Source organism: Spermophilus citellus, assembly GCF_964194105.1.
Source record: "Spermophilus citellus genome assembly, chromosome: 3".
Classification (NCBI taxonomy): domain Eukaryota; kingdom Metazoa; phylum Chordata; class Mammalia; order Rodentia; family Sciuridae; genus Spermophilus; species Spermophilus citellus.
The window spans coordinates 36,005,249-36,033,072 of record NC_138184.1 but is presented as its reverse complement, the minus strand read 5'-3'; positions in this window follow the sequence as shown (position 1 = coordinate 36,033,072).

The window sequence follows — 27,824 nt, the reverse complement described above, 5'->3', positions numbered from 1 at the left end:
GTAGGGGATAGGAAAGGTAGCAGAATACAACAATGACCAATAGGACATTATGTAAAATTGTGGAAGTGTAACTGATGTGACTCTGCAATCTGCATTTGGGGTAAAATTGGGAGTTCATAACCCACTTCAGTCCAATGTATGAAGTATGTTATGTCAAGAGCTTTGTAATGTTGTGAACAACCAATAAAAAAAAAATAAAAATAGAAATAAAAATAAAGTATTCAGTTGATTCAAAAAGGATTCTTCCTCTTATCTTAAATACATGGAAAACTTCATTAAAAAAAATAAATAAATATATGTGTTATCTTCTAGTGCTGTTTTATTATCTTCACCATCACCATAAATATCATCACTCTCATTTCTATACCAACGGGCCCAAACCAGGGCTTTAAAATTAAGTTCTAGCTCTTTATTGCTTATATGTGGTCCATCAATCAGCAGTAGTAGCCAGGAGCTTGTTAGCAATGAAGAATCTCAGGTCCCCCTCAAGACTTGTTGGCTTGAGTCTGCATTTTAACAAAACCCTCTGAATGATTTGCGCACATATTAAAGTTTAAAAAGCCCTGGTCTGGATCAAACAATAGGCAGAAAAGTAGGGAAATGAGTGTGGGTGGAGATTAAAGAATTTAAATCAGCATTCTGAACAAGAACTAATGCTGGTTTATTTTTATGGGCCAGCAGGAGCTGACTGAAGGGATGGTTTGCCTGGTTTTTCCTGCAGGGAGACTAAACACAAGAAATTGTGAAAATAAAAGGAAAATTATGATGGATGGAAGCAATAAGAAAGTATTCCAAAATGGGGTCAGGAGGTCACCAAGGGAATGGGACTTACACAGGTCTCAGGCTGCTGCTCCCATTTTTTTTCCTATCTTATTTGGAACACTCCTGCAGAACCATCTGAACCTGTGAATTGCAATTCCCAAGACCCAAATAAACTCCTTTCACTTTTACAATCTCAGAGCAGATCTTGAATTGATCAGTAAGATGATGAAGGATCTTAGAGGAAAAGACTGGCGCCCAACAACTTGGGTTTTTGTTCAATTCTCTCACTTATTTGTTGGCATAAGAAGAAAATGAAACTCTCCTATCATCAAACCCTTCAATACTTCCACAATCACCTGATTGAGACACAGTATGACAGGGTGTCAGAATGATGGCCAAAGTAGATTGATTACCAATCATTCTTGACAATTTATCTACTTTGCCTTAAATTATCCTTCTTTTGAACCCTGAATTTCACTATAGGATTCATAACTAGAAAAGATATGTCCCTATGTAGAAGGATAATCTTTATTGCTGTAAAAAATATATTCCTGCCAGAGACAAGAAGAACAAAATGCTGTAGCACTTAATTAAAGAATGTAGAAAGTCACCAGCATTAACTGGACCATGCCTCCCTCCGATAGGAGAGAGTGAGTGGTGGGAACATGGAGTTAAGGGAATAATTCTGTAAACTGGGCCCACTGTACTGACAGCCAAAATGCTTTAATTTTTAAAAGTCAACTCATTTTTAGTCTTGTCTGCCTGAAGTCACTAGGATATGTTACATTCCTCAGCAAATTACCTGTTATCTTCAGGAGAAATACAGGCCCCAAACACTGATTATAAGTTACCCTGAAGCGGGGGAGTTTTGTGACCCTTATACCTATCAGATCCCAGAACTCAGGGAGATAAAGATAATCACCCCTAATCATGAAATCTGTAAGAACAGGTTCCAATTAGAACCAGTCAGCATGGGCCAAAGTGATGTAAAGTTATTATGGCAGTGGGGACTTCAAGTATAATGTCATCCTGCTGTCAGTCAAAAGTCAAGAGGTGGACTTGGGTGGGACTTTCCGGAAACTTCTTTGGAATCCCCAATAAAACTGGAGAGCAGAAGGAGCACCTTGTCCCTATCCTCTCTGAGAGATGCTCCCTCTCCCTTGAGACTGGTCCCATTTCACCTTTTCCAACATTTCTGATAAACTCATGTATGTTACTCTGAGCCATATGTCTGAAATCTTTATGGTCTAGTCCTAAGAACAGAGGTTTGAAGGTGAGTGGGGGTCTTTGTGCTTCTTCAGTTTCCTGAAGGTCCAGATTATAACATCTATCTCCTTTTTAATGTCAAAATCTCACCATAAGAGAAGTAACAGTGGGGATTGGCAATCTGAATCTTCCTTTTTCCTCTCTGATTGAGGAGACATTGTTCAACAAATTAAACAGGTAAACAAGATTTTAAGGAGAATGTTTAAACTGCTTAATAGAACAAATTGTTTTTTAACACCCATAAGTAGCTGTTAGAGTCATCAATTTGCATACAAATAATGAATATGCTAATTGTAAAAGCTTTCTCTCCTAGTCATTAAAATAGTTCTCCTTGGGGGCTTCTAAAAGACAGCCTGTTGTTATTCTGGCTGCAGTTACTATATATACTTGGGTACATTCATTTAAAACTATTTACAATGTATATATTTTTCCTAATTGAATCATGTCTTCTGCATTCATGAGTCTGTGAGATTCTAGTACATGTACACATGTCCAAACTTGCAAATAAATGTTAAACTTCATTGTTTTACAAAGTAACTTAATCAGCATAATCTTTCCACATTTACCTTGTTTATTTTAGCTGGGATTTATCCTGTGGGAATGAATATTAGAGGTTCAGAGAATAATAATAGCATTGCTTTGGGTCATAATTTCAATTATTACTGATATCCGTATACTCTTAGAGTGTAATTTATTTTAGGTATAACCAATTTCCTTTGGATCTTGAGCCTATGGGATTTGTTAATCTGTAGGGCTAATTTGTATTAATGACTGGGGATACTGATTATTTCTGAATTATTCATCATTTTATGGATGTTAATCTGAGTATGATTGGATCCTTGAAAACATCCTATTGTTTATTTTATGCATGAAGCAATTTATACACTTAAGTATAACAATTAAAAGTCGATTCAGGATGGATTCATAGAAATGAAAATGCTTGCTTGAGCTTAGCAATAAGGTTTTCATGTTTGCTTTCTTTTTTTAAATATCATACATAAATGGGATTTAATTTCTCATTTTTCTGAGTGTGAAAGTTGCAGAATCATGTTGGTCATTTAGTCACATATACAGTAATAATGTCTGTTTCATTCTATTATCTTTCCTATCCCCACATCCCCTTTCCTCCCCTCCCATCACTTCCCTCTGCCTAATTTGGTACAGGAGACATCTCAAAAATATAAAACCAAGAGAAAGAAGCAAATGGCAAAATATACTTACAGTATAGATATCATAGATTTAAAATGTTAAAACATTCAAAACAGTAATATATATCGTTTATAGTTGCCAACACATGTATTAAATATTGGGTACACCGTGAAAGAAAACTTTTACATTTCTCGGAAGGGAGAGAAGGCAAAGAGATGATGTGAGATTTTAATTACAGATGTGCCTATTTTTGCAATTATAAAAAAAAGACTTCTGAAGCCGATGTGGCAAAAATTTTACATTTCAGAGACATTTCATCATCAGTTAAAAAAGCATGTTCCTTTTCCTCTATATTTTTATATTTGGAAATGTTCTCTTGATAAAAAGATAGACATTCATTGAAAAGAAAAGCCAACTCTGGAAATCTTGAGGGAATAGAGGTGTAGATGTTAACAGGTACCTATAGTAAGATGGTTATCTCAATTACAATTTAGATTTGACAGCAAATTCAGTATTTAAGTAAATGAAAAGAAATAATTTTGTCCTATGCCATCATATATATCATTGACCATTTCTAAATCCTGATTTAGAGCTTTGAGTAAAAACTCTGTAAGTGCTAACAATTTCTACTTTAGGAGACTTATCCTGGCATGATTATTAAAATTCAACCAAGAATGCTATCAAGGGTGACAAGATTCAGAGTCATGACTGGAATGCATGAGTACTTCAGGTGACATCGACTTTGTGGAATGATTTGAAGCAATAATAAGAATTAGTGTACAACATCTAATTATGTATTTATATTTCCAAATATATATTTAATATAGTGTAGAATAAATAACAGAACTGACTTTACTTTTTTAATATTTTTTTAGTTGTAGATGGACACAATATCTTTGTTTTATTTATGTATTTTTTAATATGGTGCTGAGGATCGAACCCAGTGCCTCACACTTGCAAGGCAAGTGCTCAACCATTGAGCTACAACCCCAAGACCAACTGACTGATTTTAAAAGATGAAAAAATAAAAACCAAAATTGTTTCTTACTTCATTTATTTTCAAATTTCTGTCTAAAATTCACTCAATTTCCTTCCAGCCCTTTACAATTGTTAATGAGCTCTCTTGCCAGTGTTTTTTGGTCAGGATTAGAGAAGTGTCCAACTGAGTTTTATTTTTCTTTAAACCAATTAAGTGTGGGTCAAGCATACTGTAAAAAGTCCTCATCAATCTTTAATCTGGACATCTATATTTTTCAATTTACATTTTTTTTTTTTTGCCATTTTTCTTTCAGCTCTTTCTAGATTCCCATTTTTCTGGAGTTTTCTACCATTCCTCCTTATTTAGAAAATACAATGACTTTCAGTGTTTTCTTAAGTTTCATCAACTAGAGGTATTTTAGTAAAAAGAAAACAATACTTTCCTAATTCCTTAAAAATTTTTCTTCTTTCCTTCCCCTTCTTTCCCCACTCTTTCTCTCCTTTTCCCTTTCATTCCCATTCCTTGATTTTTCATTGTTTTGCAAACCTATTTAATATAGAGTTCATAGTCACATACATGTTCTACTAAAAATGAAAAAGTAACATTTAATAATCTGGGCAAGTGATATATGATATTCATTTTAAATAAAACTTGAAACTAAGTATAAAAATAGATCTATCATGTAGATATAAATATAAGGCATACTGGGTGACACAGTGGGCAATATTTTGATTTATAAATTTGTAAAAGATATATAATTATTACCCAAATTTCCAGTAATCTTAAAAAACATAGGTTATGCTGTTGACTGTCATTTCAATAGAAACATTTTAAGTGTGGCTGATGGTCTGTTTCAAACTAAGGATAAGATTTGAAAGTTTTGAGGAACCTAGAAGAATAAATCATATGTCTTAAGCAAACACTCAGCAAGATGAAATTCTATTACACTTTCTTTGTCACATTTTTTATTGGTGCATTATAGTTGCACATAATGATGGAATTTGTTTACATCTTCATAAGTGCATGAAATATAATAAGGGAATTTTCCCAGCATTTCCCCTCCCCCTCCCCATTTCCCACCCTCTTGTCCCCTTCCTCTATACCATTGCTCACACTTTGCTTTTTCTGAGATCACCCCACCTTTCTTTTCCTTTTTCCTCTCTAGCTTGCACATATGAGAGAAAACATATGACCCTTGACCCTCTGAATTTGGCTTATTTTGCTTAACATAATGGTCTGAAGTTCCATTCGTTTTCCCACGAATGACATTATTTCAAATTCTTCTTTGTGGCTGAATAAAACTCCATTGTGTGTGTATTCCATATTTTCTTCATCTATTCATCTGTTGATGGATATCTAGGCTGGTTCCATACTTTGGCTAATGTGAATTGTGCTGCTATAAAAATAGGTAAATTATATTAAGGTCTAAAATAAGTTTTTACAGAGTCAAAATCAGAATATTTAATAGATCCTAGGATCTCTTCTTATATCAATAGAACATTTTTTATGTTGCTGATAACATGCTAGAATACTTACTTCTATGCATACATACATGTATATTCTATGTGAATATGAATGTGAAAATACATAAAACCCAAAGTGGTATTTACATGTCCAAATTAATGGGTTAGCCAGGTGCTCTGGTGCACACCTGTGATTCCAGTGATTTGGGAGGCTGAGGCAAGAAGATCCCAAGTTCAAAGCCAGCCTCAGCAACTTAGTAAGGACCTAAGCAACTTAGTGAGAGCCTGTCTCAAAATAAAGAAGGGCTGGGGTTGTGGCTCAGGTTCAGGACCTCAGGGTCAATTCCTGGTGCGAAAAAAATAAAAATAAAAGAAGAAAGACCAATAATAAACAGGCTAAATAACCATTTTTTGCAACTAAAATGATGCATAAACAAAGTTATGAGAGGAGAAGCTCATTTCTCCCTTGGAAAACTGAAATTAATAATGGAAGATTAAGGAGAACAGAAAGACATTTTCCAGAAAGCAGCATGACGTCAACCCATCCAGGTTTTGATTGCGGTGACATAGTCTCTTTAATCTTCTGTCCTCCATCTCCACCTACAAAATAAACTCCTAGTCTCTGTGTTATGAAAGTCAGCCTGAACACCCCGAGTCTTTTTGACACAATAGTTTTTTTTTTTTTCTCAGATATGCTTCTTTATTCAATCTGTTGTTACACATTGTGGGGGTTGAAGACTCCCCAAGACATGTAGTTGGAAAAGAGAAGAGTATTTTAATAGCCTTATCAGATATTTGTGAATATTCTTCCTTGATAGCATAACAAAACTTTACAAGGGATAGTTTAATCTTAAAGATTAGTTGCAATATGGAATCTGACACAATAGTTTTTGTTCTCCATTTTTTCTTTACAAGGGGTCACCAAAATGGCAAATAGTTATGAATCTCATGGTGAAAAGAGAATATCCACTCACAGCAGAGCATTTTCTACCACAGGGGGTTATTGATTTGTTCAGCGACTTTTGTCCTTGGTAAATCTCAATTTTCCATAGTGTGCAATTTTGTAAATATAAGCCAAACTCCCTGGGTCTTTCTTCAATTAATACATACTTTATTGTAAACCTTATCTTTCTTCATATGACTTCACTGTAGACAAGATGGCATGTTGAAAAAATATACAGAGAAAATAATGTACTAATGTCAAACTAGCTTTTGATTAATCTAAAGTTAGCAATTAGTTTTTATTAGAATAAGAAACCAGATTTTTATGATGGATGTTCACATAATACCCTAAAACCAGGTTTATGAACCTTGTTACATTTTGGGTTGGTTAATTTTCTAAAATTATTTTATTTTGTTGGGAGTTATCCTTTGTCCATCATAGAATGTTTAGCAGCCCCTTCATTCTACCCAGGTACCCCATTAACACTTAGCCTTTAGTTGTGACAATCAGAAATGTTTCCAGAGATGGGCAAAGTCAAATGTTCCCAGGTGGGCAAAGTCACCTCTCAAGCTGAGAACCACTGTTGTGACCTCCTGCAAGTCACCCAGAAAATCTTGGATTCTTGAGCTGTACATCCTCTTTATTTGTTCCAGGATCCCCGATTGGGCAACACCTTTAAAAGTGATTCTCAGTATTTGCACCTTCAGACACCTAAGTACTTCTCAATTCTTCTGGACCAACATCCTGCACCTATGTTTTCGGATGCTAACCCACAGCAGGATAACATGACATTTCCTTCCAGACAACTACCATGTGGTCTTTCACCCTTTTGCAGTCTTATTATTTTCTGGTACCCTTCCACTTCCTGCAGCATAAACATGGCTTTCTCACTTTGTATTCCTATTTCTACACCTTCCAATTCTCCCAGTCAGTGTGATCATGGATCACCAATATGTTGGTCAAGATGATGCTAACCACTTTAGTAATAAAACTCCAAATCTTGGTAACCTTCTACAAAACAAGTTCATTTTCCACATTCATCATAGACATATGCAGATGTCAAGAGTGGGGCACCTCATGTGATCCAGGAACCTAGGTTCCTTCCATTTTGTGTTTGCTCTCATCTCTAGATCCGTGGAGTGCTTATTTTTAAAAGATGAATGAATGGCAAAGAGACCCTGGGGAAGGCACACTACCCTCTTAACCATCTCAGTTCCAAAGTGGAGCATATCAAACTCATTGTTATTTCGATTTCACAACTCAGTCACTGAGCACATCTAACTGTAAGTCATGTTGAGAAATGGAGTCAACCTCTGTGGCCACTTGAAAAAAAGAAAAGAGAGATTGGTTTTGGTAAAATTCTGTGCCACACTCGACTTCTTCTCATTCATCTAGTCATGTAGCTTTCTTCTGACTCTGCTTATCTCTTGACTATGCCTGAAAACAAAAGTGGTCTCCATCAAAGCTCTTTTCCTTGATAATCAAGATTCCACTGATCCAAGGGAATATCTTTTGTACTGTCTCATCCATTTTTGCTCCTTGAAGCCTGAGTCATCTTCAGGATCTCTTTTGCCCTACTGTCTCTGAGCTGCTGGATAAAGTAACGGATGAGGGAAGTGGTGGCTCTCCATTCATTCCACACTGCCCAGTGTCCCCTGGGTTCCTGCTGCTGCCTGATAATGCATCCATTGCTGTTTGTGGTTGGGAAATCTTCTAAGAAGTTTTGGGCATCATTTTTACAATAGTTATTTCTAATGTTCCCTACTCTCATTAAGCCAGAATCCTCTTCGCCTTGTGGCTCTTGAAAGATGACCTCACATTCCACTTTACTTTTAAGCCAAAGATCAATGAGAGGAAAAATTTTTTACTCTTTACTTCAAAGCCTTGCTGAGATCTTTCATCTTCTCTTCCTTTTTTCTTTTTCAGAGGAAGAGGTGCTGCTCTTTCATGAAACCATGTGTTATAAAATTGATATCATCACTGAATACTTTTTGGATCATTTCCTTTCTTGGTTCCCACCTGTGTTTGCTTGTGGATTAAATGAATGGATGCAGGAGTAGCAAACTTTTGGACTAAAAGATCTATTCTGCTGTTTGGTATTTTACTTTTTTTTTCTCATTACTGACGTTTTCTGAAATTGTGATCTTCTTCTAGTTTCATAAAATTGTCCCATTTAAGTTCCCTGGACCTCATAAATAAATAGTATGTCTTTTCAAGTCTAATGACTTTGCCTCAATTTCCATCCATCTCTCTATTAGCCACCTATTGTTTGTTGAATTCCTCTCTCTCTCTCAACACATCCCCTCCCATCCTATCTCATCTTCATTGCCTCAATATGGCCCATCATTCCTTGAAAAATGTTTGTGGAAAACCCACTATTTGTGGACCTTCTGTCAGTCTTTGGGGGATAAGAGCTGAAAATGCTTTTCCTTGTCGTATTTCTCACAACTAAAACACTCAGGTCCACTCCAGGTGAACTGGGCTGTACGAACTAACCACACAAAGACAGAGATACCTTTTCTTTGGGTCCTGTGAGGGCTCCTCTGACCTTAATGGCCCACAGAAAGAGAGAGAGAGAGAGAGAGAGAGAGAGAGAGAGAGCAGTGCTGAACCCATTTATTGAGGAGAAGCCATTCAAATGAGGCAAGGGGTCAGGTTTCAAGGGGTTGAGTCTAGCTTCATGATGCCTGCTGTCAGCAGGTTGACTGACATGTAGGAAGGCCACACCCAAAGGCAGAGCCAGAGAAGGGGACACACAAGGGGAGTTTCCATGGAACATTCTATCTCAAACAGGGCAAAGGGATAGTATTACAAAAGAATAGGTGAGTGTAGCTCAACCCCGTGGGTGCCACACCTACACCTGAAGACACGTCTTCTACTTCCCTGGCTGGGACAATGGCCAAGTCACCATAAAATGTAGTGATTGGTCAGAGCCTTTGCTTCAGGACTGGAAGGCGTGGGTCATTCAGAGTGGCTCACCACCTTTACTGATGCATTTGGTTTTCTTCTCTTCTCAACTTTGGGCATTTTTCAAAAGTTCAGTCATTTTCCTCTCCCTGTATTTTTTGCTTTCAAACCTCTCCCCTTGAGAAAAATAATTTTTGTTAGCATCATCTCCTACAAATACCCAACTGTATCTCAGATTTGGAGTTGCCCTTGTTACCAAAGACCAGCATGCCCCACCTCCTACTTATTATCGCCTGTTTTCATGGAGAAGAAGCAAATACATAACAAAATTGTGGAACCTACTCTCCTTTCTAATTTCTATTGTAGTCTCCAATATTAGAATTTTATGCCTTGATAGTTATTTTTGTAAAAATAGAAATGTAGAAATATCAGAAGATAAATATTAGGGGAAAAATTATATTCACTTATAATCCCAGATAAACAGAGCTAATATCAATGTTTTGTGTTGCACAGATAGACATTACCTATGTTCATCTGGAGATAAAGTTCTGAATATTATTAATTTGCTTTTTCATTTCTTGTACTGTGAATATTTCTTCCTTTCCATAGGCTCATTTACATCATTGTTAATGGTCGAGTAATTTTCTAGAACTTAACTTACCATTGTCTAAAGAATAATGCAATTCACAGACAGGTTGGCCAATCCTTGCTCGCATCTTTATTTTTCCCAGAGGACATGTTCTTAGAAGTGGAAGTGCTCAAGAACCCATAGGTATCTAATGAATCTGACTAATGAAAATTGCTCACAGGGAATTTCCCTGGCTTTTGTATATCCATTGAGTCAGTCTGCCAGAAGTCCTTTTTATGTGCTAAGCTGTGGATTCTTGTTTCTCTAGCTTCTTCTTACTCTGAGACATGTTTCTTCCTATTAGGCTGATCTTTTTTAAACTTTGTCTACATTTGTTACTTCCCCACGTGGAAACCTTCAAAATACACCCAGGACTGATGGCTAACCCTGCTTACCTTGTCCTCACAAGCGTGTGCATCCAGGTTTCAGCCCTCCATTCCCTGCTCCTCCCTTGTGACCCTCCTGTATCTCTCCAGGCTCATTACCTGTCCTCTTGGCCCCTCTTTATTCATCTTGGATTCTGTATTTTTTTTTTTCATTGCCACCCACCATTCTTTCAAACAGCCAGACTGGCATTACCAATTTCTCCTTTTCCAAAGGCATTCTCTGTCTCAGTGGAATAATTTCTCCTCAAATCCTGGTTTTCCTGTGTTTGTCACTGGTTTCTGATTTCCCACCTAATTAACTAACTTAGTGTTATTCTGGAAAGTTTAAGTATACTATGCATATTCTGGTTAGGGTTGAAATAATTTTTACCTCTGACTCCCCTGAACAGAATGCCATGCATTCTAAATTTTATCTCATAAAAATGACTATTGAGCATCTTATATGTGCCAGTCACTCTTCTAGTAGTGAAATGAGAATTAAGTTACCCATAATATCTATCTTCAACACACAGACACTAGAAGAGTCTCCAAAGTTTTAGCTTTGTGGATCTACTCACTTGAATAGATTTAATGAATTTAATGAATAAGCACAGATTAGTCCATTATTTATAATATTTAATTCTGTTTTTTTATGGAATATCCAGTGTTATAAATGAAAGTATTCAAAGTATTACATGAATAAAGGAGCCCAATTTCACAGACAGCTTCTCATTACCAAATCTGTGGATATCCATGGGAAGGGTATTTCACTAAAAAACAATAATAACAAACAAATAAACAAACAAAAAAAGCATACAATATCTTCTTATATTCAAAGTTTCTAGTGTTAAATAAATGTGTCAATTTTCAAGTCAAAAATATGACCAATAAACCCAACCAGAGCAACTTAGAAGAGAAAAAGTTTATTTTGGTTCATGGTTTCAGAAGGTTCAGTTCATCATTGGCTAACTCTTTTGCTCTAGGCCTAAGGTGAGGCAGAATATCATGGCAGAAGGGTATTGCAAAGGAATGCAACTCAGGACATGGCAATCAAGAAGCAGACAGAGAGCATTGCTCATCAGGGACAAAGTAGAAACCCCAAATGCATGGTCCCGGTGTCTTACTTCTTCCAGTTATACCCTACCTGCCTACACTTACCACCCCGTTAATTCATTCAAATCATTAATCTAGCAAATAAACAACTCACTGGTTATGTTCTAGCTCTTGTAATCTAATCATGTCACCTCTGAACATTCCTGCGTCATCTCACACAGGAGCTTTCAGAGGACATCTTATATCTAAACCATAACAACGGGACTCACCAAATGAAAGTAAACACAGAATCCTGCAAAAACACATAAATGCAAATGGAACTAGATTATAGCTAAAAAGGATGTGTACACCGAACAGGAAAAGCTATGCAAATACGATGGCCTTTATTTCTAACCCACAAAAACTGGAATGAATTCAATTTGTATGGGTATTTCAGCACTGAAGATTTCTCTAAGAGAGCCTTTTAAGGTACTATTAAATTCTATTTTGCATTGTAAAATATGTGATTTTGTGACAACCTTAAATTGAAGCTGTAAGGGAACATCTTAATGAAGGTGCCAGTTCTGAGATCTCTCTGGGTCAGTATTTCTTCTGGGTATTAAAATCTTTAAAGACTCAAGCAAGAAATACTGATGTTATAGTTTGATTTTAATAAATAATTCATAGAGAAAGAAAGATATAATCTTACAAATAAAGGGATTAGGCAAAAATCTAACTAGGGATATAGATGATCAACATGTTTCCTTTGGCTAATCTAATAGTAAACTCAAGTCCAATAAATCAGGAGGTAGGGAAAACCCCATGCTGTAAATAGAAGAAGAAAGAAAAGAAACACAAGGATGATTTATTCATAAGTGTCCAGGGACTTAATGAAAATTTTTCTTGGGCATAATGAGATGACTTTTATTTTGCTTATTACTTACATTTTCTTCTCAAGATAATCTAAAAATTATGAGAACAAAATGATTAATGAATGGGTCTCCATTTCAACACATTATATCTGAAATTTTAGATAATAATTTAAACTGGAGAGAGCAGATTTTTAATGATGGAATTATTGCTTCTCCTTGACTCAATTCACTGGGAAGTCAGAAAATTTGATATTTTAATCACAAAGGCAACATTTAGTAATAGACATAATAAAGAATATAAATATATTTATGCAAATATGTATGTTGTGCAAAAAAAAAAAAAAGAAATGACTCTAGATTTGTTAGTCAAAGGGAAAACTTTTGGCTGATATAATTTGCTCTATCTCCAGATCTATTTCCTTCTTCGTCACAAAGTCTAGAATATTCCATAATATTTCTAAAGTTTTCTTTTAGTTTTTATACCTCTTAAGCATTGATTTCACTCTGTCTACACAGCTCACATTTACAAGATAAGGACAGCCTGGACTTCCTGGCAGAATGCACATGTATCTTGGCACTGATATGAGTTATCTTCCAATCCATTGCCAAGATCTGTCCTATGAGATGCAGCGCAAACTTTAGTTTATTTGAGCCTCCTGCCATGCCAATTAACTTTTGTTAGTGAGGTCTTGTTTCAGAATCTTCAGTAGATCCATTCAGCCCTCCATACACATTTTAATAGGGCAAGTGGGTGCAGCCTTATTTCAGTTGACAAAGGGAGAAGCTGCTGCGGACAAATGTTTTCTTAACAGGCTTGAGTACTTTGAAGGAGAGGGGACAATACCAGGTTACCTCTCTCCCTGAATTTACATGCAAATTTCCTTTATCCTCTGTCCAAATAACATGGCTATGGAGAGGTTGTACTTTTTGGGATAATTCAGGGGGTTGAAACTTAGTAAATATTTCTGCAAAGGTAACTACTAACCATATGTACTCAACCATATGTATGCACTTGCATACACACACACACGCACACACACAACACATTATTGTATTTTTAAATGAAAGTCTTTTAAAAATATGTTCCATATTTTTCTGCCTTCTTAACACATAATGTATTGAAGAGAAATACAAATTCTTCTCCAGGCTTTGAGACCTCTGTGAATATTTAATCCTATACTAAATGGCCCTAAGCAGCAAGGGATTAGAATGAGTATGTCTTTCTTCATGTTTTCTTTGTTCCCTTCTTGTTAATGTTGATTCATCTATCATTAGCACCAAGTCTTTTCTTCTTCCCCTAAACTGAGAGACACGATGAATAAGCTTTTAAAAAATTGGCTCCAAACCACACAATTCTGCCCGAAAAACTTGGAGCTCCCTTAAAAAAAAAATTGCATAGGTTTTAATGTTTAGATTTCGTGACAGCTGTTCTGAATGCTCAAAGTTCTTCCTTTACTCATGGCTCATCTTTTTCTCTTAGACGGTTGGGTCTGTGAGACTCGTGCCCAAGGGACTGAGTCAGCTTTCACCACATTTGTTTTTGAAGGAAATACATATTCAGGAACACTGCTGCTCCCATTATGCGTCTGCTTCCCTTTGATTGGAATTAATTTAACTTGAAGATCCAGATTTTTTTTTAGTGTCCCTAAATTATTTTTGGTTTACTGAAACAGTCAAGCTGATTTCTGAATACATCTGAAATTCACTCATGGGAAGCTTTTTGGAAAATTGGTGGTTATAATGTCTTGCTTCTCATGATACCTAAAAAATACCAACCATAAGAAATCTGTCTTTACTTATTGGCCCAAGACCCTTAGTCCAAACCTGGGATGCATTTCATTGCTTCACTCTTGATACCAGTTGCACTAAATAAATGTCTTTCAGAGATTAAAGGCCTTTTTGATGACTGGGAGGTGGATTTACCTATTGTTGGTATATCTGATAAGGGTAATGTCAGTGAAACCTAATAGCTGCCTTACTGGAAGGTCCCATAATAGAAAGAATTTTCCTGTATTCAGATCCGTTTTGAATAAAATGACTCAATATATCATGTGTCTCCAATGCAAGAGAACATATAGTAATTCCTGTGCTTCAATAGAATTTCACTATATTCATTTAAGTAACATCATTGCCATGTTTTTTAAAATAATGCTCATGTGCGTGTTCTCAAGCTTCGGGTCAAACATGTTGATGGAACATGAGAATTGTCAGCATCCCAGTGTCATGCATTATTTTTCCTCTCTATTTTGAGTAAACAAACATAGCATCCATGTCTCCAACTGTTTTTCCATTTCTTTCTTTCTTTTTCTTCCTTCTTTCTTCCTTCCTTCCTTCCTTCCTTCCTTCTTTCCTTCCTTCCTTTCTTTCTTTCTTTTTATTTGCAAACTATTCATTGCTGTTCCCTACTTTGAAGCTCTTATTGATCCGATTACAGGGTGACCTATTGGAATAAAGTTGAGCCTACCTTTCTCCAGTAATTTTCCATCATAATTCTCATCAGAAAGGAATAAAAGTACGAAGAAGATGGCGGCGAAGGGAGTGCATCACCCCCATGTACCGCGTCACTGTACGGGAGAATGACGAGTTAGAACCGCTAAAAGCTATCTTGTTAGGAATTTCCAGCAAAATTGGGGTGCTCCAAAACCTAGAGGAAGGATTTTCATCGCACAAGGATCAGCTATGGGGGCTCAAACACGAGTGATTTGTCAGCACGGAGGGTCACGCTGCTTATTCAGCAAATCGCCCCGCGGCTAGAGTCTGCAGCGCGCGCTGGGAAACGACGAGATAGCATCGCAAAGATACAGCGCTGCGGATTCTGTGGGCTCCTGCCAGCTGTGCAATCACTGTACTCAGTGCTGAATTCTGGGTTTGAGACGGGGGAAGGAAGCGGTCCAATTCGGTTCTCCACACCGGTCAGAACACAGAGGAAGCCAGCGGCCACCATCTTGGAGAGCTGACGTCACCATCCCGGTTTTCAACTGATCGCAGCTCATTCAGCTACAGAACAGGTAATTTCAGGCTGCCATTCGCCTGCGTCTCGCAGACAAATTACTCAGGCTCAGTGCTAAAGAACCCGCGGAAACTGCTTCTTGGAGCCTGCTCCTATCAGAACATACACCGAGCCCGGAGCGGCCAAATTCTGGCTCCTGGAACTGCTCTGGCCCAGGGCTAAAGAACCCGTGGAAACTGCTTCTTGGTCCGGGTCCTGCTGAATACTGTGGAGGCCAGAGAGGCAGAGCAGAGCCGCCGCCCGCACCCGGAACAGGCCCAGCGACCCGCAGGCGTGGTATCACGTAACCCCAACTGGAGTAGGGGCCGAGCAGAGCCTCCGCCCGCGCCTGGAACAGGCCCAGCGACCCGCCGGCGTGGCAGTCATGTCACCCCATTTGGAGTAGGGGCTGAGCAGAGCCGCCACCCGCGCCCGCAAGGTAGGCAGGCCTGTGACCGACCGGCGGAACAGGCCCAGCGGCCTGCTGGCATGGCAGACACATCACCCCATTTGGAGTAGGGGCAGAGCAGAGCCGATGCCCGTGCCTGCAAGGTAGGCAGACCTGGGACCAACCGGCAGAACAGGCCCAGGAGTCCGCGGGTGTGGTAGACATATCACACCAATTGGAGGAGGGGCAGAGCAGAGCCGTTGCCCATGCCTGGAAGGTAGACAGACCTGTGACAGACCAGCAGAATAGACCCAGCGGCCCGCCAGCGTGGTAGACAGATAACCCAATTGGAGGAGGAGCACAGCCGCCGCCCGCCCCTGCAAGGGAGACTTTTCAACTACAAAAGAGTAATATAAATATATAGGGGGAAAATTTCAAAAACACAACAGTTTCACCAAGCAGAAAGAAATGCTAGCAGTATGAAAAGACAAGGAAAGAAAGGACCACAAGCAATGCAGGTCAACTCAACTTTAGAAGAGGTAATAGCTGCAGCAGATGGAATGTCAGATAAATAATTAAGGATATACATGTTTCAAATGATCTGGAGTCTCAAGGAAGACATTAGACAGCAAAATCAGACAATGAAAGATCACTTCAACAATGAATTACATAAACAAATCCATGAAGCAAAAGATCAACTATACAGGGAGATAGAGGTTATAAAAAACAAACGGAAATCCTAGAAATGCAGGAAGCAATAAGCCAACTTAAAAACTCAATTGAGAATACTACCAGCAGAGTAGAACACTTAGAAGATAGAACATCAGACAATGAAGACAAAGTATTTCAACTTGAAAATAACAGACAGCACAGCAGACTGTTAAGAAACCATGGGCAGAACATCCAAGAAATATGGGATAATATAAAGAGACCAAACTTAAGAGTCATTGGGATGCAGGAAGGTATAGAGGTCCAAACCAAAGGAATGAGCAATCTATTCAATGAAATAATACGAGAAAACTTCCCAGACTTGAAGAATGAGACAGAATGCCAAATCCTAGAAGCCTACAGGACGCCGAATGTGCAAAATCATAAGAGATCCACACCTAGACACATTATAATGAAGATGACCAACATACAGAATAAGGAGAGAATTTTAAAAGCTACAAGAGAAAGGAAGCAGATTACATTTAGGGGTAAACCAATCAGGATAACAGCTGATCTTTCAACACAGACTCTGAAAGCTAGAAGATCCTGGAATAACATATTTCAAACACTGAAAGAAAATGGGTTCCAGCCAAGGATCGTGTATCCAGCGAAATTAAGCTTCAGGATAGAAGATGAAATTAAAACCTTCCACGATAAAAAAAAGTTAAAAGAATTTGCAGCTAGAAAACCATCTCTTCAAAACATCCTCGGCAAAATATTACAGGAAGAGGAAATTGAAAATAACAATGAAAGCCAACAGTGGGAGGTAGGACAGTAAAGGGGGGGATAATCAAAGAGGAAAACAAACCATGTTTAGTAACATAAATAAACAAATATGGCTGGAAGAACAACCCATATCTCAATATTAACCCTAAATGTTAATGGCTTAAACTCACCAATTAAGAGACACAGGCTAGTAGAATGGATCACAAAACAAGACCCCACAATATGCTGCCTACAGGAGATGCATTTGATAGGAAAAGACATACATAGACTGAAGGTGAAAGGTTGGGAAAAATCATATCACTCATATGGACTTCGGAAACAGGCAGGAGTGTTCATACTCATATCAAATAAAATAGATTTCAAGCCAAAGTTAATCAAAAGGGATAAAGAGGGACACTACATACTGCTCATGGGAACCATACACCAACAAGACATAACAATCATAAATATATATGGCCCAAACAATGGTGCAGCTATGTTCATCAAGCAAACTCTTCTCAAGGTCAAGAGTCTAATAGACCACCATACAATAATCATGGGAGACGTCAACACACCTCTCTCACCACTGGACAGATCTTCCAAACAAAAGTTGAATAAGGAAACTATAGAACTCAATAACACAATTAATAACCTAGACTTAATGGACATATATACAATATACCACCCAACATCAAGCAGTTACACTTTTTTTCTCAGCAGCACATGGATCGTTCTCAAAAATAGATCATATATTATGTCACAGGGCAACTCTTAGACAATATAAAGGAGTAGAGATAATACTATGCATCTTATCTGATCATAATGGAATGAAACTGAAAATCAACGATTAAAGAAGGAAGGAAAAATCATGCATCACTTGCAGAATGAACAATAGGTTACTGAATGATAATGGGTTATAGAAGACATCAAGGAGGAAATTAAAAAATTCTTAGAGATAAATGAAAACATTGACACAACACATCGGAATCTATGGGACACATTGAAAGCAGTTCTAAGAGGAAAATTCATTGCTTGGAGTTCATTCCTTAAAAAAAGCAAAAACCAACAAATAAATGATCTCATACTTCATCTCAAAATCCTAGAAAAAGAAGAGCAAAACAACAGCAAAAGAAGTAGAAGGCAAGAAATAATTAAAATCAGAGCTGAAATTAATGAAATCGAAACAAAAGAAACATTTGAGAAAATTGACAAAACTAAAAGTTGGTTCTTTGAAAAAATAAATAAAATCGACAGACCCTTAGCCATGCTAATGAAGAGAAGAAGAGAGAGAACTCAAATTACTAGCATACGGGATGAAAAATGCAACATCACAACAGACACTTCAGAAATACAGAAGATAATCAGAAATTATTTTGAATCCTTATACTCCAACAAAATAGAAGATAGTGAAGGCATCGATAAATTTCTTAAATCATATGATCTGCCCAGATTGAGTCAGGAGGATATAGACAACCTAAACAGACCAATATCAATTGATGAAATAGAAGAAACCATCAAAAGACTACCAACTAAGAAAAGCCCAGGACCGGATGGGTATACAGCAGAGTTTTACAAAACCTTTAAAGAGGAACTAATACCAATACTTTTCAAGCTATTTCAGGAAATAGAAAAAGAGGGAGAACTTCCAAATTCATTCTACGAGGCCAACATCACCCTGATTCCTAAACCAGACTAAGAAACTTCAAAGAAAGAAAACTACAGACCAATATCTCTAATGAACATAGATGCAAAAATCCTCAATAAAATTCTGGCGAATCGGATTCAAAAACATATCAAAAAAATTGTGCACCATGATCAAGTAGGATTCATCCCTGGGATGCAAGGCTGGTTCAATATACGGAAATCAATAAATGTTATTCACCACATCAATAGACTTAAAAATAAGAACCATATGATCATCTCAATAGATGCGGAAAAAGCATTCAACAAAGTACAGCATCACTTTATGTTCAAAACTCTAGAAAAACTAGGGATAACAGGAACATACCTCAACATTGTAAAAGCAATCTATGCTAAGCCTCAGGTTAGCATCATTCTGAATGGAGAAAAATTGAAGGCATTCCCTCTAAAATCTGGAACAAGACAGGGATGCCCTCTATCATCACTTCTGTTCAACATAGTTCTCGAAACACTGGCCAGAGCAATTAGACAGACGAAAGAAATTAAAGGCATAAAAATAGGAAAAGAAGAACTTAAATTATCACTATTTGCAGATGACATGATTCTATACCTAGCAGACCCAAAAGGGTCTACAAAGAAACTATTAGAGCTAATAAATGAATTCAGCAAAGTGGCAGGATATAAAATCAACACGCATAAATCAAAGGCATTCCTGTATATCAGTGACAAATCCTCTGAAATGGAAATGAGTAAAAACACTCCATTCACAATATCCTCAAAAAAAATAAAATACTTGGGAATCAACCTAACAAAAGAGGTGAAAGACTTATACATTGAAAACTACAGATCCCTAAAGAGAGAAATAGAAGAAGATCTTAGAAGATGGAAAAATATACCCTGTTCATGGATAGGCAGAACTAACATCATCAAAATGGCGATATTACCAAAAGTACTCTATAGGTTTAATGCAATGCCAATCAAAATCCCAATGGCATTTCTTGTAGAAATAGATAAAGCAATCATGAAATTCATATGGAAAAATAAAAGACCCAGAATAGCAAAAACAATGCTAAGCAGGAAGTGTGAATCAGGCAATGTAGCGATACCAGACTTCAAACTATACTACAGAGCAATAGTAAAAAAAACCAGCATGGTACTGGTACCAAAACAGGCGGGTGGACCAATGGTACAGAATAGAGGACACAGAAACCAATCCACAAAACTACAACTATCTTATATTTGATAAAGGGGCTAAAAGCATGCAATGGAGGAAAGATAGCATCTTCAACAAATGGTGCTGGGAAAACTGGAAATCCATATGCATCAAAATGAAACTGAATCCCTTTCTCTTGCCATGCACAAAAGTTAACTCAAAATGGATCAAGGAGCTTGATATCAAATCAGAGACATGGCATTTGATAGAAGAAAAAGTTGGCTACGATCTACATACTGTGGGGTCAGGCTCCAAATTCCTCAATAGGACACCCATAGCACAAGAGTTAATAACTAGAATCAACAAATGGGACTTACTCAAACTAAAAAGTTTTTTTCTCAGCAAAAGAAACAATAAGAGAGGTAAATAGGGAGCCTGATCCTGGGAACAAATCTTTACTCCTCACACTTCAGATAGAGCCCTAATATCCAGAGTATACAAAGAACTCAAAAAATTAGACAATAAGATAACAAATAACCCAATCCACAAATGGGCCAAGGACCTGAACAGACACTTCTCAGAGGAGGACATACAATCAATCAACAATTCATGAAAAAATGCTCACCATCGCTAGCAGTCAGAGAAATGCAAATCAAAACCACCCTAAGATACCATCTCACTCCAGTAAGATTGGCAGCCATTATGAAGTCAAACAACAACAAGTGCTGGCGAGGATGTGGGGAAAAGGGTACACTTGTTCATTGTTGGTGGGACTGCAAATTAGTGCAGCCAATTTGGAAAGCAGTATGGAGATTTCTTGGAAAGCTGGGAATGGAACCACCATTTGACCCAGCTATTTCCCTTCTCAGTCTATTCCCTAAAGACCTAAAAAGAGCATGCTACAGGGACACTGCTACATCGATGTTCATAGCAGCACAATTCACAATAGCAAGACTGTGGAACCAACCTAGATGCCCTTCAATAGACGAATGGATAAAAAAAAATGTGGCATTTATATACATTGGAGTATTACTCTGCATTAAAAAATGACAAAATCATAGAATTTGGAGGGAAATGGATGGCATTAGAGCAGATTATGCTAAGTGAAGCTAGCCAATCCCTAAAAAACAAATGCCAAATGTCTTCTTTGATATAAGGAGAGTAACTAAGAAAAGAGTGGGGATGAAGAGCATGAGAAGAAGATTAACATTAAACAGGGATGAGAGGTGGGAGGGAAAGGGAGAGAGAAGGGAAATTGCATGGAAATGGAAGGAGACCCTCAGGGTTATACAAAATTACATACAAGAGGAAGTGAGGGGAAAGGGAAAAATAATACAAGGGGGAGAAATGAATTACAGTAGAGGGGGTAGAGAGAGAAGAGGGGAGGGGAGGGAAGGGGATGGGGGATAGTAGAGGATAGGAAAGGCAGCAGATTACAACAGACACGAGTATGGCAATATGTAAATCAATGGAAGTGTAACTGATGTGATTCTGCAATCTGTATACTGGGTAAAAATGGGAGTTCATAACCCACTTGAATCAAAGTGTGAAATATGATATATCAAGAACTATGTAATGTTTTGAACAACCCACAATAAAAATTTTAAAAAAGACAAAAGAAAAAAAGAAAGGAATAAGAATGGAACTCTATTCTGTTGTTTAAAAAGGAGAAGCCAGGAAGAAACCTATGGCAAGAGTCTGCAATCTATGGTTAATTCAGTGAAAAATGATGGTTACAAAATAATATTATGATCCCATGTTTATACAACAGCACATAGGGGATAACAATGCAGAAGAATACTTTGGATGCCTTATTCTAAAAACACACAGTAATAACAGTGTGTAGGAATATGTCTGGGAGAAAATCCACCCTGCTTTGAAAAGTGCTCTAAGTGATGAGGAAGTACCAGGAGGGAAGGATTTGATCGATGTATGATTCCACATTGCACACACTGCGTTTTTAATAAAATAATTCCTTTTCTGGGTTACTTTATAGCAAAGATTAAAGGAACAGCTATGGACTTCTCTAGGAGTATAAAGAAGCATGACCTGAAAAGCATGTTTTCCTGCCTAGTATCATTGATAGATGCACGCTGTATCCATGTTGGCAACACCATGTTCCATAGGCTTAGGACTTAGACTATCTGTGGGTGTTTAAGTCATAGGATTGAAGAAGTATAGACTTTCTGTCACTCTCCAAATCACTGAAAATAATTGGACTGACCCTCTGATTGGCCCAGAAGAAATTCTTACAGAAGTGCATTGACCCAATTCTCTATAGTCATTTTCTGATGGTGGTTGGGTTTGCTTGTATCTAATTGGATCGGAGAGAAAAAGCATTAGAGTTATATAGATTGTGAATCGTATCTGCCTTGAGATGAGCTCCCTCCTGCATCTGTAGCCTGAAGTCAGCCTCGGAGTGATCACTGGAAAATGATCCAGAGTGATTTTTTTCTGACATTGTTTTTGAACATCATGGTTTTCAGACTTGAGGTCCCAGATAACCCGAAATTAAAATTACCATAAACTGTTTTCACAGTTTTGAGGACCAAAAAAACCCCTTCATGTTTAGGAAAGGAAGGGGAGTATCTTACTGTTATATAGAGCTGGGGCCTTCTGAGAAACTATGGCAGCATGAAGATTCCTCTTCCATCCTGATTCTTGCCATCAAGTCAGAAAGTTTTTAGACTTTAGTCACTCAGAGTAACAGGAATGAATTTAATTGAAGGGATAGAAAAGGGGAAAGGGGGATCTGAGAGAGAGAGAGAGAGAGAGAGAGAGAGAGAGAGAGAGAGAGTCCTGTCAGAGAGGAGAGTGACAGTGTGCCTCCCATGCACTACAGTTTTATTGAGGATCTCAGACAGTCCTGCCCAGGTCCACCTCTTAATTTTTGACTGATAGCAAGATGACATCAAACTTTCAAGTCCCCTCTGCCAAGACAACTCTAGGTCACCTTGGCCCATACAGATTTTCTGGTCAGGAGGAATTATTCTTTTTCCCTGAGTCTTGGGATCTGGTCTATGAAAAGGATACAAATCTCTCCCCCTTCAGGGTAAACTGATCCCTCTTATCAACCATTATTTCAGGCCTGTATTTCTTTTGTAGATAATAGATAGTTTACTGAGGAGGTGGCATAGCCTGTCCACTTAAGCCAATCATAGGCAAATTGCTTTTTAGAAAAGAAAACACGTGGGGGCCAGTGGGCCCATTTTATAGAATTATTCCCTTAACCTTGTATTCCCATCATGCATATGTGTCAGTATACTAACACTTCTATATCTCTCACCCAAACCTAAATTTCTATTAGTGTTGTAGAGACCTAGTAATTGGGCTAAAATATAGTGATACCTGATGTTTAGGTAAGTGTAGGTGAAGGGCAAGGGGATTTTGATTCTTCTTTTGCTTTTTTTCCCCCTCTACCCATCAGACAATGGTAAGATTTGCACAAATGAAACCAACTTTCTAGAAAGTTAAATAGCTCTAACCCAGTACCTTTCCCTTCAAAACAACCCCATTCGGGGCCTGAGGTATGTCTACACAGATCTGTTATCTCCTGCTTTCCCTATTTCTCGTCCTGTAGGCTGTTCTACATGGATTTTATCAACTGTTCTCAGTGTGCTTTGGATTCTTATTGGATTTGATCAATGGAATTTTCAGACTCAAGATCAGAGAAAAGGAGAGGGAGAGGCCAAGGTATTAAATCCTTCCATTAAAAATAACCTTGGGCCATCTGTGTACTTTAATTGAAGGTCACTCCAAGGGCATCTTTCTCTATAGTATTGCCACTCTTCCATTTCCTTCTTTTGTCATAGGGATGGCAATAAACTGGCTGCTACTGTTCCCAGTTATTGCATCAATTCTTGGTGTTACCCTATCCTTATATCTTTATCATAGCCTCTTACAATCCTCCCACATATATTACTCATTGATTTATTCAATTTTGAGCCTTATATTATTTGCTGTTAGAATGTAAATGACCCATGGAGTATGTACATGATGGGAGACGCCATTCCCTTTTCATCCTAAATCTTTAGGAAGGAGAATATGTACCCCTATCCATTCATTCACTTTTTATTAAGTGTTAAGATAAAGATGTTCAACATGTACAACAAAAATATATGCAATTTTGTTCATATTGGAGATTTTTTATATACTCTGGTAGGTAATAGGGGGAAGTTCAATAGACTTAATGTAATGTATGATAAGTACCCAAAAGTCTGGGAATGGCTCCAGAAATCTGAAACTTTGATAATCTATTTGGAACATTATAGAACAAGAGATGTCAATAAATTTATAGAGAAGCATGAACGTTTGAAGACATTTCTCTAAAAGGCAGACATCACCTCACTCCAGCTGGGTGGCTGGAGGGTACAAGGACCAACTGAGAAGAGCTTAAAGAAGAGCTGGCTGAATGAGTTGAGTAGGTCAAAGTCAACCTCCTGAATGTGAACTTGACACAGGGCATCTGCTTCAGTTTTCTATGAGTTTCTATAAAACCAATTAAGTATCAAAAGATGTTGCAAGCCAAATTTATCATTGTTTGCAATTTCAATGGGGTTTTAGAGACATAGTAAGGAAGCATGTGAGGGCTATAGATGCCTAGTACCTTCTTTATCTATTTTCTAAACAGGTAATCTTAGCTTATGAAATTCTTATTTTTTTAGATAATACCAGGGAAAGAAGGGGATAATATCAGGCCAGAGCCTACATACTTGTGAGGGGAAAAAAAATTTCCCTCTCTGAATGTAGAAGATAGATTTGCTCTCTCTAGACATATTGCTGACCCACATCAGGTAACCGTTATGATTATTAGTAAGAGGAATGATTTGGGGTTAAGCAATCATTATTGCCTGCTACAGACTTCTTCCTTCGGAGGGCTAATCATATTGATCAACATTTTACATAGTCTCTTTTTAAATTTAATACTGGCCTCAACCTAATAAGATTTGTATTAGTAGTTACATTGTGAAGAAATTGAGGCTTAGGGAGACTATATAACTCATCCAGGATCACATAGGTAGCAAGCAGTGGAGTGGAGAAACATCAACTACTCAGACCAGTGTTTAACACTTAATGTATGCAATGAGAATATGAAGAGAGATAAAGAACAAACCCTGTCTCCAAGGTGTTCATAGTGCAGGGGGGAGTTTTGATGAACAAATTAATAATGACACTATATAGACCATGTGTAAATGTGCATCAGGTTCATCAATGGTACAAAATAGAGGGTAATTATCTGCATGAGTGGATCTGGAGGGGTTTTCCTATAAAGGTTTTCCAGGAAGCCTGATCATAAGAGGTAGATCCACGAAAACCCACACAGAAATATGGACCAGAGTGGAAAGGGCACCTGAGGCCAGGAAAATGCATTAGAAAGACATTACTCACCATGGAAAAGAATTTTCCTTTCTATTTGTCAAGGTTTCCACTGTTAATTGGAAATTGTGCCTCTCAGGGAATTAGAGCAGATATAAGATGCAGTGATCCTAAACCAATTTAGAAATGTGCTTCTGCACCATTGGTGAAATGACTGCGTCCAGACTGCATTAAAGGTAATCTTTGTCATATTCACATAAATTTAAAGAAAGGGGAAATTTCTTTCTTAGACAGATTCTTCAGACTCCAAAATGGCACAAAATTTTACCCTTTCTTCTGCGGAGCAGATTTCCTTGAAGAAGATATTTCTGGAAATTCATTCGAGAGATTTGGTAGACATGTGTTTAGGGAAAGGAGAAAAGGTAAAAGATAAGAATTAATTTAGAAAAAAAATTGAAAAGGACATTTTCAACTACAGTAATTTCAAGAGCATTAAATTAATCTCCAGCCAGGCTTAAAAGACCATTGTGTTTCTTGCCTATGAAATAACACTTCTCAGTGATGAAAATCATTTAGTAAAACACTACAGGTTAGTACAAGGAACAATAGAATTTCCCCTTTCACCTTCATGCTCTGCAAAATGTTCCATGTGATAACCTTTGCCTTTTTAATATAAGAGTTAATGACTTCTAAGTGAATGCCGTATTATGCTGTCTTCCCTGCCCTTCCTACCATTTTCTCGTCCCAGCCCATCCTGTGGATGAGCCAAAAGCCTAGTGCACGTTGGTTGGCAGCTCAAACCTGAGAAATTTGGTCTTCAAGAACAAACTACTGGAAAAATTCAAGCAGAATATGTAAGAGACTAGAACAAGTGTTGGTTGGGTGGAAAGGGTATCAGAGATTAGAACTCCAATATTTTAAATTACAATAAAAAAACTGCTATCCAGTTGTTATTGATTGGCAATTCAGGGTTTTTGTTTTTGGTTTTGTTTTTTTTTCCTGTTTGCATGGGCCTTTACTTTATTTGCAATAAAATATGCTGGCTAGTGAGACTCAACCTCCTACATCTTTTTATGGGCCTTCTGTTCTTACAGAGATGCCCACTAGCCAAAAAAGGACTGAAGTCATCAACAAAGGAGAACACAGCTAATTTCCTGTATTATTTTCTCTCTCTCAAGGGTCCAGGTGAAACTGACATACTTCAAATGCAAATGGAAAATAACAGTCATGGAGAAAGGCATACAGTTAACATAAGGTTCAGGGACGAATATGTGAGATGTAGCTTAAATACCTCCCCACTTCATAGCACTAGAAATTATTTAAGATAACATTCATAATTTAACAGTAATGTAGGTGAAGATCTTGAGAAAATGATTTTAATTTGCTTCATTGAAATGACAATGACATGCTATCAGTTTGTTTGTTTGGTTTTTTTTTGTTTGTTTGTTTTTCAATCCATTATAGCACCCTTCCCTTGGAATTATGTTAACTAGTATTTGAGCAGGTCTGTGCCCATTTATCCTGTTGTATAATTTGAAGAAAGGTGATGAACTCTGCTGCAGTAATGAAGTTAATAATTGTGTGTTTCAATGATGAGTTTTATAGCACTATGACACTGTTATGCCTCAATAAACACTGGAATTAGCTTGAGTGAAGATATTAGAATGTGTGTTCCCTTCTCAGAAGTGTTCTGGCCCAACTGGCCTTCTCTAGATAGATGACAAACCTAGGCATGGAATTGGTTGCAGCACTCCTCTGTTGCTTATGCCACCTTCCCCTGCAGAGTTGAATGCACTCTAAATCAACTGGAGTTTGTTTGCAATGTGCTGATCATAGATATCCTCTGGAAATCCTGTTCATCTAGAACTCCTGTCCCCATTCCTTCTGCTGTCCTTCACTGTAATCTATGAGCATTCAGGCAGCACCAAGTCACTAGGACATCCTCATCCTCAGTGAGGCACCACAGGAGACTGAATATCAAAAACTGTTTCCCTGTCCTCATGAAGCTCTGATTCCACACTGCCAACAGAACCTAAAGTAAGAAACACCTAGATACAAAATAACAGACAATCAAGTACCTAATATAGGTGGCATAGAACTTTGAGAATTCAGAAAAAGGAGAAATTCATGTAGTTGAGGCAGCCACATGAGCTCTTAAAGAATTCATGGCTTCCTGAAGAAGGTGGTATCGAATGACACTCCTAAAGTGATGAGACTTAGGAATAGAGAGACAGTGGAAAATTCATATGGGCGAAAAATGGTAGGGAACAGAAGTGGGGTATGAAAAGACAGATCTTGTGGAGACTGAGCTGAGCATCTGAATCTTAGTACCATACTTCTGTGACTCCACAAAAACTCCAGGGTATTCACATTCTGCAGGTTGAGTCACCATGAGTCACCTGCTGGCACGCCATCTCTTTGGAGTTGTGGGCATGAGTTCTCTACCTTCCCTCACAGTCTGTTTCTCTGTTGGGATCTGCATTTCACTCCTCTTCCCTCCTGAAGATGCCACTTCTTGGTACTTCCCTCCTGTACCTTCATAACCAGAGTTTTCTGAT